Source organism: Apium graveolens, chromosome 4 (genome assembly GCF_009905375.1).
Source record: "Apium graveolens cultivar Ventura chromosome 4, ASM990537v1, whole genome shotgun sequence".
NCBI classification, from domain to species: domain Eukaryota; kingdom Viridiplantae; phylum Streptophyta; class Magnoliopsida; order Apiales; family Apiaceae; genus Apium; species Apium graveolens.
The window spans coordinates 275,852,385-275,867,438 of NC_133650.1; the positions used below are offsets into that span (position 1 = coordinate 275,852,385).

The 15,054-nt window shown below is 40.3% G+C and overlaps 1 non-coding gene across 1 annotated transcript; it reads left to right on the forward strand.

Annotated features, from left to right (window-relative positions):
• The first annotated feature begins 14,677 nt into the window (after positions 1–14,677).
• Positions 14,678–14,784, forward strand: LOC141722384 (small nucleolar RNA R71). Its single transcript, XR_012575403.1, has one exon. It is a non-coding gene; the product is annotated as a small nucleolar RNA R71 (small nucleolar RNA).
• The last annotated feature ends 270 nt before the right edge of the window (positions 14,785–15,054 follow it).

Here is a 15,054-nt window from a genome sequence, read left to right on the forward strand (position 1 = left end):
CAATTTAGAAAGACACTTTTGACATCCATTTGATAGACCTTGAAATTGGCATGGGCTGCATAGGCTAGGAAGATTCTGATGGCTTCAAGTCTTGCAACAGGAGCAAATGTTTTATCAAAATCTATTCCCTCTTGTTGACAATAGCCCTTAGCAACCAATCTAGCTTTGTTCCTGATTACTATGCCATTTTCATCCATCTTGTTTCTGAATACCCACTTGGTGTCTATTGGATTATTTCCTTTAGGCTTGGGTACCAGCTTCCATACTTTATTCCTTTCAAATTGGTTTAGCTCCTCCTGCATAGCTAAAATCCAATCAGGATCTAACAAAGCTTCTTCTACCTTCTTTGCTTCTTCCTTTGACAGAAAGCTGCTGTATAGACATTCTTCCTGAGTTGCTCTTCTTGTTTGAACTCTAGAAGACACATCACCAATGATAAGCTCAAAGGGGTGATCTTTTGTCCATTTCCTTTGCTGAGGTAGATTAGCTCTAGATGAAGAGGCCTCATAATTGTCTTGATGTGTGATTGAGTTTTGATTGCTAGAAACTCCCCCTGAGTTTATGGATCTTTGATTTGAGAAGGGAGAATTTTTCGTAGGTGATCTGTCTTGACCTCCTGCTCCTTTTGATAACCCGACGGATGGTGAGTTTTGATTATCGACGGATAAGGCAGGTTGTCTTCCGACGGATAACATAGATTGCCTTCCGACGGATGAAGCATTATGCAACTCGACGGATGTTGAGTTTTGTGCTTCATTGGTGGTAGATTTGTCTACATTATCCTTAGACACTATTTCTTGATCACTCTCATCGTCACTTTCATCACTAACCATCTCAACATTGTCGAATTTGAGGCTCTCATGGTGATCTCCATCTTTTAGTCCTTCAATCTTTTTATCATCAAACACAACATGTATAGATTCCACAACAATGTTGGTTCTTAGATTGTAGACTCTATATGCTTTACCAACAACATATCCAACAAAAATTCCTTCATCTGCTTTAGCATCAAACTTCCCATTTTGATCAGTTTGATTTCTCAGAATATAGCATTTACAGACAAAGACATGAAGAAAGTTTAGAGTTGGCTTCTTGTTCTTGAACAATTGATAGGGAGTCATGCATCTTGCTTGATTAATCAGAGAAATGTTCTGAGTATAGCATGCAGTATTTACAGCTTCAGCCCAGAAATATGTTGGAAGTTTAGATTCTTCAAGCATTGTCCTTGCAGCTTCAATAAATGATCTATTCTTTCTTTTCACTACTTCATTCTGTTGTGGAGTCCTTGCTGCTAAAAACTCATACAAGATCCCATTTTCTTCATAAAATGCTCTCATTACATAGTTCTTGAACTCAGTTCCATTGTCACTCCTGATTCTTCTAACTTTGAAATCAGGATGATTGTTAGCTTGCCTTATGTGATTGATGATGATTTCACTAGCCTCATCTTTAGACTTTAGGAAATATGTCCAAGAGAACTTTGAGAAATCATCTACAATTACTAGGCAAAATCTTTTCCTTGATATTGACAATACATTGACTGGTCCAAACAAATCCATGTGAAGCAGTTGCAAAGGCTCTTCAATTGCTGAATCAAGTTTCTTCCTGAATGATGCTTTAATCTGCTTCCCCTTTTGGCAGGCATCACACAGTCCATCCTTTGTAAACTCCACTAGAGGAATGCCTCTTACTAGTTCCTTCTTTACCAGCTCATTCATGGTCTTGAAGTTTAAATGGGATAGCTTCTTGTGCCATAGCCAACTTTCATCTTGACTTGCTTTACTGAGAAGACAAGTTACAGATTCAGCTTTAGTTGAGTTGAAATCAGCTAGGTACACATTTCCTCTTCTCACACCAGTGAGAACCACTTTGTTGCTTTGATTATTAGTCACAACACATGCTTCTTTGTTGAAGGTTACTGAATTGCCTTTATCACAAAGCTGGCTGATACTCAATAGATTGTGTTTGAGACCATCCACTAAGGCAACCTCTTCAATGATGACATTGTCCTTTGAAATCAAGCCATATCCCACAGTATAACCCTTGCTGTCATCTCCAAAAGTAATACTTGGGTCAGCTCTCTCCTTAAACTCTGTGAGTAGGGTAGAATCACCAGTCATGTGTCTTGAACAACCACTATCCAAGTACCAAAGATTCATTCTGTTTCCCTGCACACATCAAAATCAAATCAAGTTGATTTTGGTACCCAAGTTTCCTTGGGTCCTGCCTTGTTAGCTTTCTTCTTCTGTTTCTTAGGTCTTAACTCATTTGACTTAAGAATTTCAGATTCTTCCTTAGTCATTTGGGTAGGACCTTTGAAACCATTTAATGCAACAGAATTATCATGCATATTATGGCTACCGGGAAATGGCATGCTTGGTGTAAACATGTTATTCCAGTAGGGCATGCTAAATGGCATTTGAGGCATACTGTATGCAGCATAATATGGATTAGGTGCAAATAGCATATTAGCAAACTGTGAATTAATGTTCTGTGTAGGCATAGCATTAATAGGCATGGGAGGCATTGCATTCAAGTTAGGAAATTGAGACTGAACAGACATGGGAGTAGGCATGGCAGATTTGCAATTAACAGACAAATGATTTACACTACCACACTTGACACAGATTTTTCTAGGAGCATATTTATCAGGTGTGTAGTTATTGTGTTTGTTAATCCCTACTTTACCATTCCTATTATTTTTCCTTTTAGTCTCTGTTTTTACCTCAATTTTCTCAAGTCTGTCACTTAACTGTTTGACAGTCATGTGACCAACATTAGCCTTTTTCCCTTTCTTAGCTTGACTTGACTCTCCTGAAACAAAGTTCTTGGAAACAGACCCATACTTCTCATTTAGCTTAGATAGTTTGGCTTTGCTAATGGGCTTGCTTACAGCCGACGGATGAGGATTTTCATCATTCGACGGATAACACTTTTTGTTATCCGACGGATAGTCCTCATCATCCGTCGAGTCTACATCTGTTAGCAGACCATCTACCAAATTGGGTTCTAGTTTCTCTTTGTTCTTTTTCCAGGCTTCATCACAAAAAGACTCAATTTCTTGAACTTTGGTGATTTGAGCATGGACATCCCTGGATGTTTTCCATGTTTTAATCACCTCTTGTTCACGCTCGAGCTGCTTCTTTAAAATCTCTTCCTTTTTCAAGGACTCAGTTAATTCCTCCTTAGCAATCTTACACTCAATTCTTAATTTCTCAAAATCAATGAACTGAGACTCAAGCACATTATTCCTCTCACTTAAAAACAAGTTGTTTTCTTTGATTTTAGCATTTTCTTTAGTAAGAGACTTAAGTGTAACACGCAAATGATATAATTCTGTAGACATGTCATTTATGGCATCATTACACTCAGCTTTAGATAAATGTGCAAGGTTTGTAGTAATTACCTGATTGCTTGAGGAACTTGTCTCTGTTTCATCAGACTTGGCCATTAGGGCTATGTTAGGTCACACGCACTGTAGAGGGGGTGAATACAGTGTATAATACAATCAAATCGAACTTAAAAATCTTAAGTAACAGAAAATAAACTTTATTGAAACAATAAACTCTGTTACAGTATGAAACTGTTACCTCTCAGTGATGAACAAATATCACGAGAGCTGCTAGGGTTACAATTAATAATCTTCTCGAATATGATAACACTTATAGTGTAAACCCTATGTCTGTGTTTATATACTACACAGTTACAAGATAATCGCTAATTGATATGGAATATAATTCTGCTTCCTAAAATATATCAATCAGATATCTTTTCTTCCAAGTATTCCATTCTTCACGGAACTCCTTCTTCATGCATATCTCTTCTTATGTTTATCTTGATCTTCTTTCCTTTAATCAGCTACTGTCCTTATCTGATCGTCCTTCAGTTTTTAAATTCTGATATCTAACTTCTGATGATTATCTCCTGATAATATAAGTACTGATATCCTTAAGTCCTGACTTCCAGTATAAGTACTGATCAACGATTAAGTACTGATTTGTCTTGTTAAGTAAGATCTGAAATCTAAACATAAATTATATTAGCCATGACATTATCAAATATATCTAACAGGCTAGATTGACATAGCTGACATCCTCATCTTCATCCAAACCATCTGCCGCCCAGTCATTCTCTTGTGTAATAAAAGCCCTTTCCTTTTATTTGAGTAGATCAAAGTATTTTTGCTTATAATCCACAGACTCAAACATTTTCTTACTGGAATCTGACTTTCTACACTCATTTGCAAAATGCCCTACCAAGCCACATTTGAAACATTTGAATTTTGACTTATCCACCATGTTTCTATTTGGCTTGGCTGCTCCAAAGTTCTTTTTGAACTTGAGCTTGGCAAATCTCCTGGAAAGAAATACTAGGTGCTCATCAATGTCCTCCATGTCATCTAGGCTCAATGAATCTTCACTTTCTGCTGCAAGCCCCTTGCCCTTATTCTCACAGACCTTTGAAGTTGATTCTACAGCTTCCATCTTTACTTCCTTCTCCTTTTCCAAATCAGCAACTAGTGCAATGGATCCTCCTTTATTCTTTCCTCTCTCCATCCTTTTATCCTGCTCTATCTCAAGCTCATAGGTCTTCAGGATGCCATACAGTCTCTCCAAAGTAAACTCCTTATAATCTTGTGAGTTTCTTAATGAGACTGTCATTGGTTTCCATTCCTTTGGAAGAGATCTGAGAAATTTCAGATTAGAGTCTTTAGTCTGATAGACTCTTCCATGCAATTTAAGAGCATTTAGTAGTTTTTGAAATCTACTAAAAATGTCAGTGAGTGACTCACTTTCCTCATTGTGAAAATGCTCATATTGCTGAATCAAGAGCTGCATTTTATTTTCTCTAACTTGCTCAGTGCCATCACAGATTATCTGTATAGTATCCCAGACTTCCTTGGCAGTTTTGCAGTTTATAATGTTGTCAAACATGTCTGCATCAACTCCATTGAACATAATGTTCATGGCCTTTTTATCCTTCCTAACTTGTTCAATGTCAGGATCAGACCATTCATGCCTTGGCTTGGGAACAGATGGCTCGTTTCCTGTTGCAGCTCTCATTGGAACATGAGGACCTCTTTCTATGCAGTCCACATAGGCCTCATCTTGAGAAAGCATATGAAGATGCATCTTTACCTTCCAATGATGGTAATTATCTTCATCTAGAAAAGGAATCTTGACTCCAACGTCTTTCTTGTTCATCTTGCTGAATTGTTTTGATCTTTAAACTCTTTGTAGATTAAGAGCTTGCTCTGATACCAATTGTTAGTCCCTTAACAATATAGCAAGAATTACAGAAGGGGGGTTGAATGGAATTCTTGAACCTTTTTCTTCGAAATAAAAATGTTCAACTCGAATATAGATATAATGTTTTGATTAGCATAATGCGGAATAGAAATTTAATTGAATCAAAACATAAGTAATTAAAAACAAGAGTCTTTAAAAACTTTCTGGTGAATTTAAACAATTCCACCAGAGATATATATTATATACCGAGAGGACTCTGTGTGCAGGAATGCTCACAGCTGCTTACAAATTGAATTGCTGAGAATACAGGGAAATGCTAATAATTCTGCTTACAAAGATTTCTCTGTTTTGAGTATCTTAGCTCTCTTTTTCTATTTGCTACATTCTTGGTTTATATATCACCAAGATTACAAAGTCAAAAAGACTGAACAAATATAAAAACTATCAGTCTTAAACTTTGCTGCTTTTCGTCCTCTTGTTAGGGCGAAAACACGCGCTAATATTCACGCAAGTATACGCGTTCGCAAGTAATATATAATATTTTCTAGTTCGTTCCCTCAGAGACTCAGACTAAATTATTGTCTAATTAAACTCACTCACCAATGTATGATTACTTCTCAATGTTAAGACACTAACACTTAAAATTGTTGATTAAATATTAACTATAATTAACTACTTAATTAATCACTTAACTAACACTTCAATTTATCAATAATAAAACACTCATGAGATCACAACTTCATTATTACTTCCTTCTATAGCCATTGTTATTACCTTTAGCATGTGACATTGATGATATTAATCGAATAACACGAAACTGATAAAAGCCAACTTTCATTGTACTAATACCATTCTACCAAGCATCCACAATTAAGATAGAAGTTGAATAATCATCAATTATGTTGAGTTCCTATATGTCTACAGAAATTGACAACACAACGATTTAAGCACAAGTTATTCCTTTTGATTACATAGGGCAAATAAAACTGTTAGAGTTACCCACTAATCATGCACAACGTACATGAACCTATGCTAGCATGGCAAGTTCTAAATCTCAAGATCCACCGTCGCTTCACAAGAGATTAACACCCTATCTTATATGTTCACGACGCACATAAGACGAATACGCACAACCAATACTAGATATCATGCAATCATCACACACTAAAGTATTAAACGATTAACTAAAGAATTCCATAATAAATCTGTTACAACCCCATGATCACGATTAGCCCATAATAGAACTTATCGTCATCATGGGTTCATATGAAATCATGATAAACAAACACAAGAAAATAATAACTAAACTAATTATATTAAAACAGAGTACGTCACAAGAGTAAATAAGTTCAAAGCAAGAAAACTAGCATCCAACGTTACAACGAAACAAGAATCACAAGAAGATATGCTTCCTCTTCGTTGCGGTGTGCTAAATCGGTCTTCTTCCTTATCTCCTTCACTTCTTGCGTAAAAACACAATCTTCTTTTTATCCACCCTTGTGAAAACGTCTCAAATCTACTTATATAATAGTCCCATAAAACTCAGATTATATAGAAGTGGAAACCAAACAGAAGTAGAAGTCCTAAAATAATTTGTCTTTTTTCCCGACCCTGCGCGGCCGCTCAGCATAGCTGAGCGGGCGCTCAGCTTGCTGCGCGGCCGCTCAGCAATGCTGAGCGGGCGCTCAGACCTCTACTGGAAAAAATCTGATTTTGCTCCGTTTCTTCGCCGTAATCTGCCCGTTTCTTTCCTCTCGCAATGGTGAACACATGCCAAGGCTTATTCTTGATGATTCCTCCCCCGAAATGCAACTAAAACCCTGAAATGCATAAACACTAGAAAAACGCATCAAATACACAAAATACTTGATTTCAAGACACCAATTTAAACCATTTTAAGACGTTCTAAGTGGTATAAAATGCCACTTAGCACACCCCCAAACTTAAATCGATGCTTGCCCTCAAGCGTCACAGACTCAAAAACAAATAAAAACATGCATGAATGCAATCTATATGAAAATGCAGCGATCCCCCTTACTACAATTAACCAACCAAATTGCCACATCTCAACGAATGCAGTTAGACAACTAAAGATCAATAAACTCATGCAAACGGACATACAGCCAGAAACGTGGTGTGTGCAAATGCTTAACAGATATGCTTCAGAACTAGACCAATTAGTATGACTAGACTATCCTCAAGGCAATCCTACGATTATACAAAGAATAAAAAATTCTAGGCACAAAGTGATATACAACACTACAAGAACTCTGGAGCTTATTACGGAATCGTGCTTTTTATTTACAACTCAAATGCTTATTTGACCGTGCAATGAGTGAGGTCCACAAAAGACTTATACAATGGTATCCATGTAACGAGCGTTAGGTTAGCGGATCCCAGACTCTAAAAGCCTTAGGTCACTAGGCACAAAGTCCCCTAAGAACTTAATAACTCGAATACCAAAGAGCACACTCTTGATCAATTATGCATAAACTAATTTTTTTTTAATAACTTCTGAGCAAGTGCATTTCGCTCCATCTTGCTCAACCCTAGACTACTCGCACCATATGCGAGCCGGCTACTAGCCATTTGACGCCTAGCCACAACTAGCAACAACTTCCATATTTTTTTCTCAAAAAAAAAAAAAAAAATTTCTTCTTCATGCCTTTATCACTAAGAACCTATAATCGAATTCTAAGCATAATAAGTAGATTGACCTTGAAAATAACCAAATCATAACAACAATCTAGCCCTTACGCATTCTCTAAGACTTAGTGGACTTACAATTGTTTCTAGCATGCATATCAACCTACACGACTTAATATCACTTTAATGCTATCACTACACTCGCATCAATATCATAATTCAGTCGATAAATCATTACAAAAGGGATCATGGTAAATGCATGAGCTACATGACATTCATAACAAAAAAACTATATGGCATAAATTATACAACTATATGAACTAAACTATCATGAATATGCAACTATATGACACACACACAATATTCCTTAACTACCACCCCCAAACTAAAAATCTTCACTGTCCTCAGTGAAAGTAGTAGAAAGGAACACAGGGTATACCTACTCGGAGTCATCATCATCATCACCCTCAGTGGGTGGAGTATCAGGCGGCGGGTATGTAGAGTCCTCACCAAAAACTGGCCACTGGATATCAGCTCCAAGGCCTCGAAAAGCAGTCCCTAACGCAAGGGTGAGCTCCTGAGCAAACCTGCTCTGCGTCTCATACATGGCATCCATCCGCCGTGAAAGCCTCCTATACTGGGCATCAACCATCCCAGCACCCTCCTGAGCTCTCGAAGAACCAGCCTCATCACGCCCTGGCCTAGCCATAGTAGCACCTCGTGCTGGACGCCCTCCTGGAAGACGATAACCCAGCCCATGCTCCTCAGGCTCACCACCGGTCCACTCCGGCATCCCATTCAGAGTGCCAGAATCAATCGGAGCTGCTGGCAACTGCAACTGCTCATGAGCCGGCCAGTTCACTCCCACTGCTCGGCATAGCTTTGTAACCGTAGATGCATAAAGGATGTTCATATGCTTCGCTCCCCTCAAAAACTTCAGAATTCCTTGGTAGATAAACTCACCAAGGTCCACATAGTATTCCTCATTCAGAATTCCCCACAACAACTGTGCTCTCTCAACTGTGACCTCGTGTTCATGCGAAGAAGGCAAAATATTAGCACAAATAAATGCATTCCATGCACGGGCATACCTGTTCATGGCGATCGCCGGAAAGTGACGATACTCATTAGTGCCGGTCCTGCAGGTCCAAACTGTGCCCGGTCGACAGAGAGTCGCACAAATCAAATCCAAGTCAAAATCCTCAGCAGTCTTTTCATTCCAGTTCTCCTCCTCGGGCTTCCTCTCTCGCTGTCCAATCACACGGCGAATCGCCACAGGATGATAATCAACCGTCAGCCCACGGACCACAGAAAACCCATTCTTTTCGGCCTTCGCGTTCGCGTAGAATTCGCGAACAACGCTCATCGGTACTGCTTCAGGTGACTCACAAAAAGCTATCCACCCCTTCTCTGCAATCATGGGCAGCAACTCACCATCCCTCCCCGATGGTAAAAACCCCCTCTCCTTCAGAATTGGCTTCCCCAACAGCCTAGTGTACTCCTCCTCCGCGGTTCTGTCAGTTAACCGAGGCCTTGCAGCAGTACCCCTCGATGAAACAGCAGTAGGAACTGTGCTGCTGCTGTCAATAGTGCGTGCTCTCTTGGGTGTCATTGATTCGTGAATAAAAGTGTGTAAGAACTGATTTTTGATGTTTGTGAGAGGGTTTAAGTGTAGGAAGTTTTGTGGGAGATATGTAGGATAGGTGTATGTATATATAAGGTGTGGATTAGATTAGGGTTTGGGAATTAAGGGGTAAAATGATGGGGTAGTGGGAACAAATCGTGGGTTTATGGGCTAAAACTGTTTTGGTGTTTTTTTTTTCTGAACTTTAAAAAAAATTCTGGTACTCGACCCCTGAGCGGTCGCTCAGCAAAGCTGAGCGGGCGCTCAGGGGGTCACTGGATTTTTTTTTCAGCCCCTGTTTTCTGATTTTTTTGTGTTTTTGGATAGGTTATTAACTTCTAAGGGTTCCTGCAACAACAATTCATGGGTTGCCTCCCACGCAGCGCTTCTTTTTCGTCATTAGCTTGACGTTTCGTACCCTTCTCAAGTAGTCAACAAAATGGCACTAACCACTTCTCGGTTTGCCATGTCCCCATAGTAGTGCTTCAACCGCTGACCGTTAACCTTGAATGCTTGGTCCGGATCATTCTCAAAAATTTCCACCGCTCCATGTGGAAACACAGTTTTGACAATAAAAGGTCCAGACCACCTTGATTTCAACTTCCCAGGAAAAAGTCGGAGCCGAGAGTTGAATAAAAGAACTTGTTGCCCTGGCACAAATACCTTAGGATGTAGCTTCCTATCGTGCCACCTCTTCACCTTTTCCTTATACATTTTGTTATTCTCGTACGCTTGAAGTCGAAATTCATCAAGTTCATTAAGCTGAAGCATTCTTTTCTTACCAGCTGCATCTAAATCCAGGTTCAACTTCTTCAATGCCCAGTAGGCCTTATGCTCAAGCTCCGCAGGTAGATGACATCCCTTACCGTACACCAACTGAAACGGTGACATCCCAAGTGGAGTTTTGTATGCTGTTCTGTAAGCCCAAACAACTTCATCGAGCTTTAAAGACCAATCCTTCCTTGACGGACAAACAACCTTCTCTAGAATGTGCTTTATCTCTCTGTTAGACACTTCCGCTTGACCATTTGTTTGCGGATGATAGGCTGTAGCTACTCGATGATTCACATTATAACGCTGCATCATAGAAGTGAACTTACGGTTGCAAAAATGCGATCCTTCATCACTTATGATTACCCGAGGTGTTCCAAACCTTGTGAAAATTTGCTTATGAAGAAAATTTAGCACTGCCTTTGCATCATTTGTCGGTAAAGCTTTAACTTCGACCCATTTTGAGATATAATCGACTGCCAGCAAGATGTACTGATTATTGCAAGACGAGATAAAAGGCCCCATGAAATCGATTCCCCACACATCAAAGACCTCGACTTCAAGCATCACATTTAATGGCATCTCATCCTTCCTTGACAAATTTCCCACTCTTTGGCAACGATCACACCTTAAAACAAACTGATGAGCATCCTTGAACAAAGTAGGCCAGAAAAAACCTGCTTGCAGAATACGAGCTGCCGTCTTCTCACCACCATAGTGTCCACCATAAACCGTGGAATGGCAGTCTCGTAATATCCCCTCCGTCTCACAGAACGGGATACATCTCCTGATGATCTGGTCAGCTCCCTGTCTAAACAAATATGGTTCATCCCACATATACCACTTCACCTCATGCAGAAACTTCTTCTTTTGAGCGGATGTCAAATTAGGAGGCATTATATTGCTGACGAGATAGTTTACAATATCTGCAAACCATGGTTCTTCCTCCTGAATTGCAAACAACTGCTCATCCGGAAAAGATTCATTGATTAACGTCCTATCCTGTGAAGTAGAATCGGGATTCTCCAATCTAGAGAGATGGTCAGCTACTTGATTCTCAGTACCTTTTCTATCTTTGATCTCTAACTCAAATTCCTGAAGTAAAAGCACCCAACGAATGAGTCTCGGCTTCGAATCCTTCTTGGAAACTAGATAGCGAATAGCTGCATGATCAGTGAATACTGTTACTTTCGTACCAAGTATATACGATCGAAATTTCTCAAAACCAAAGACTATAGCCAAAAGCTCCTTCTCAGTAGTAGTGTAGTTAAATTGGGCACCATTTAAAGTCTTACTCGCATAGTAGACCACATGGAAGAGGATTTTCTTGCGCTGTCCCAGAACTGCACCTACCGCATAATCACTCGCATCACACATCATCTCAAACGGTTCTGTCCAATATGGTGCTGTAATAACTGGTGCAGTGATCAAACTCTTCTTGAGAGTCTCGAATGCTGCCAAACATTCATCATCAAATTTGAAAGACACATCTTTCTCAAGCAAATTGCACAACGGCTTAGATATCTTTGAAAAGTCCTTGATGAATCGCCGATAAAAACCCGCATGACCAAGAAAACTACGGATTCCTTTCACAGAATTAGGTGGGGGAAGATTTTCAATGACTCCCACCTTGGCCTTGTCCACCTCCAGACCTTTGCTAGAGACCTTATGCCCAAGGATAATGCCTTCATGCACCATAAAATGACATTTCTCCCAATTGAGCACCAAATTAGTTTCCACGCATCTTTTGAGTACGGCGCGCAGATTATTCAAACATTCATCATATGAGTGTCCAAAGACGGAGAAGTCATCCATGAACACTTCGACGTTATATCCAATCATGTCAGAGAATATAGCCATCATACATCTCTGAAAAGTGGCCGGGGCGCCACATAACCCAAACGAAACTCTGCGAAAAGCAAACGTGCCAAATGGACAAGTGAAGGTAGTCTTTTCCTGATCCTCTGGTGCAATACAAATCTGATTATACCCGGAATAACCATCCAGAAGACAAAAATACTCATGACCCGCCAATCTATCAAGCATCTGATCAATAAATGGAAGAGGGAAGTGATCCTTCCTTGTGGCTTTGTTCAATTTTCTATAATCCATGCATACTCTCCATCCTGTAGCTGTTCGAGTAGGGATGAGCTCATTCTTTTCATTTGCGACCACAGTGATACCTCCTTTCTTAGGTACACATTGTACGGGGCTCACCCACGAGCTGTCAAAAATAGGATAAATGATGCCTGCATCCAGCCATTTCAGAATTTCTTTCTTCACCACTTCCTTCATGATGGGATTCAGTCTTCGCTGCTGTTCCACAGTTGGCTTACTACCTTCCTCTAGCAGAATTTTATGCATACAATATGAAGGACTTATCCCCTTGATGTCTGTTATGGTCCATCCTATAGCCGATTTGAATTCTCTCAAAATCCTTAAGAGCTTGTCTTCCTCACTTCCTGAAAGGTCAGATGAAATAATAACAGGTAATGTAGATGAATCACCTAAAAAAGCATACCTCAAGTGTTCAGGTAATGGCTTGAGCTCCAAGGTAGGTACTTCCTCTATTGATGGTTTGAGCTTCCCTTCAGCATTCTTAAGGTCAGAAGTACCAAGAGATTCAAATGGTATGTCCAGCTTTCGCTTCCAGGGAGAAGCGTTCAGATATTGTAATTGCTCGTTGCCATCTTCATCATCGCTGTCAAAATCCCCCACTAAGGCCTTTTCCAATGCATCAGACATTAGCATGTGATCGAGTTCCGAAGTAACCGCAGAATCAATCACATCCAATTTTAAGCACTCCTCATCTTCTGTAGGAAATTTCATTGCCTTGAATACGTTGAAGGTCACATCCTGATCTTGGACCCGTATAGTAAGTTCACCTTTTTGCACATCTATCAAGGTACGGCCAGTAGCCAAGAAAGGCCTTCCCAAGATTATGGGAATCTTCTTATCTTCCTCAAAATCCAGAATAACAAAATCTGCAGGAAAGAAGAGCTTATCCACCTTGACGAGCACATCCTCAACTATGCCCCTTGGGTAAGTAATGGAACGGTCAGCCAATTGTAGCGACATGTATGTGGGTTTTGGATCAGGCAGATCTAGCTTTTTAAAGATCGACAACGGCATCAGATTAATTCTTGCTCCCAAATCACAAAGGCACTTGTCAAAAGTCAGATTGCCAATGGTGCAAGGAATGGTGAAGCTTCCTGGATCTTTCAGTTTTGGTGATAACTTTTGCTGCAGAACAGCGCTGCATTCTTCCGTGAGAGCAACGGTTTCAAGGTCATCCAGTTTCACCTTCCTTGAAAGAATAGTCTTCATAAACTTCGCATAACTAGGCATTTGTTCCAGAGCCTCAGCGAAAGGTATATTGATGTGAAGTTTCTTGAACACCTCCAGAAACTTCCCAAACTGTCTATCCGGCTTTTGTTGCTGCAATCTCTTAGGAAAAGGTGGTGGAGGATAGAGCTGTTTCTCCCCTGTATTAGCCTCAGGCAGCGTGTGTTCAACAGTAGTCTTCCTTGGTTCCGCCGCTTTCTCCTTTTGCTTAGATTCTTCATCTCTAATTTCAGCTTCTACTTCTTTTGCCTTTTCAGCATCAGCCACTTTTCCAGACCTTAAGGTAATAGCCTTGACTTGCTCTTTAGCTTCCTTCCTTCCTGGTACTTCCGTGTCACTGGGAAGAGTGCCAGGTTGACGATTGAGCACTGCATTGGCTAATTGACCGATTTGATTTTCCAAGGTCTTGATAGAAACCGCCTAACTCTTGCACAATAGCTTAAGTTCCTCAAAATCAGCACTAGTAGGTGCAGCTGTACTTCCCTGTTGAGGATATGATTGCCTTGTAGCATACTGTTGTGGTTGCTGGAATCCAGGTGGGTTAAACTGTTTACTCACTCCTTGCTGATATTGTGGCTGAATAGCATTCTGATTATTCCCCCAGCTGAAATTTGGATGATTTCTGTTGTTAGGATGATAGGTCGCTGGCACAGACTGCTGTTGTCACTGATAATTATTCACATACTGAACATATTCGTTGGCAAGAGAACACTGATCCGTAGCATGAGAACCTGCACAAAGCTCACAAACCATAGCTATTTGATTAACTCCATATGTAGCCAGAGAATCAACCTTCATTGATAGTGCTTGGAGCTGGGCTGCAATAGCGGTGGCTACATCAACTTCCAGAATACCTGCTACCTTGCCTGACGTCATCCTCTGAGTTGGGTTTTGATGCTCATTTGCAGCCATCGTCTCTATAAGATTATACGCCTCAGTATAGCTTTTAGCCCATAAGGCGCCTCCAGCTGCTGCATCGAGCATGGGCCGAGATTGGGCCCCCAAACCATTATAGAAACTAGTGATCACCATCCAATCCGGTATTCCATGATGTGGACATTTTCTCAACATTTCCTTGTAGCGTTCCCAAGCCTCGCACATAGATTCTGTAGGTTGCTGCGCAAACTGAGTAAGAGCACTCCTCATAGCAGCAGTCTTTGCCATCGGATAAAACTTCACCAGAAACTTTTGCGCAAGATCTTGCCACGTAGTGATGGACCCAGCTGGTTCAGAATGTAACCAGTCTTTAGCCTTGTCCCTCAGTGAGAATGGGAAAAGCCTCAACTTGATAGCCTCATCAGTCACGCCATTATACTTAAAAGTGCTGCAGATCTCGACAAAATTCCTTATGTGCATGTTGGGGTCTTCAGTTGCCGCTCCTCCAAAAGAAACAGAATTCTGCACCATCTGAATAGTGCC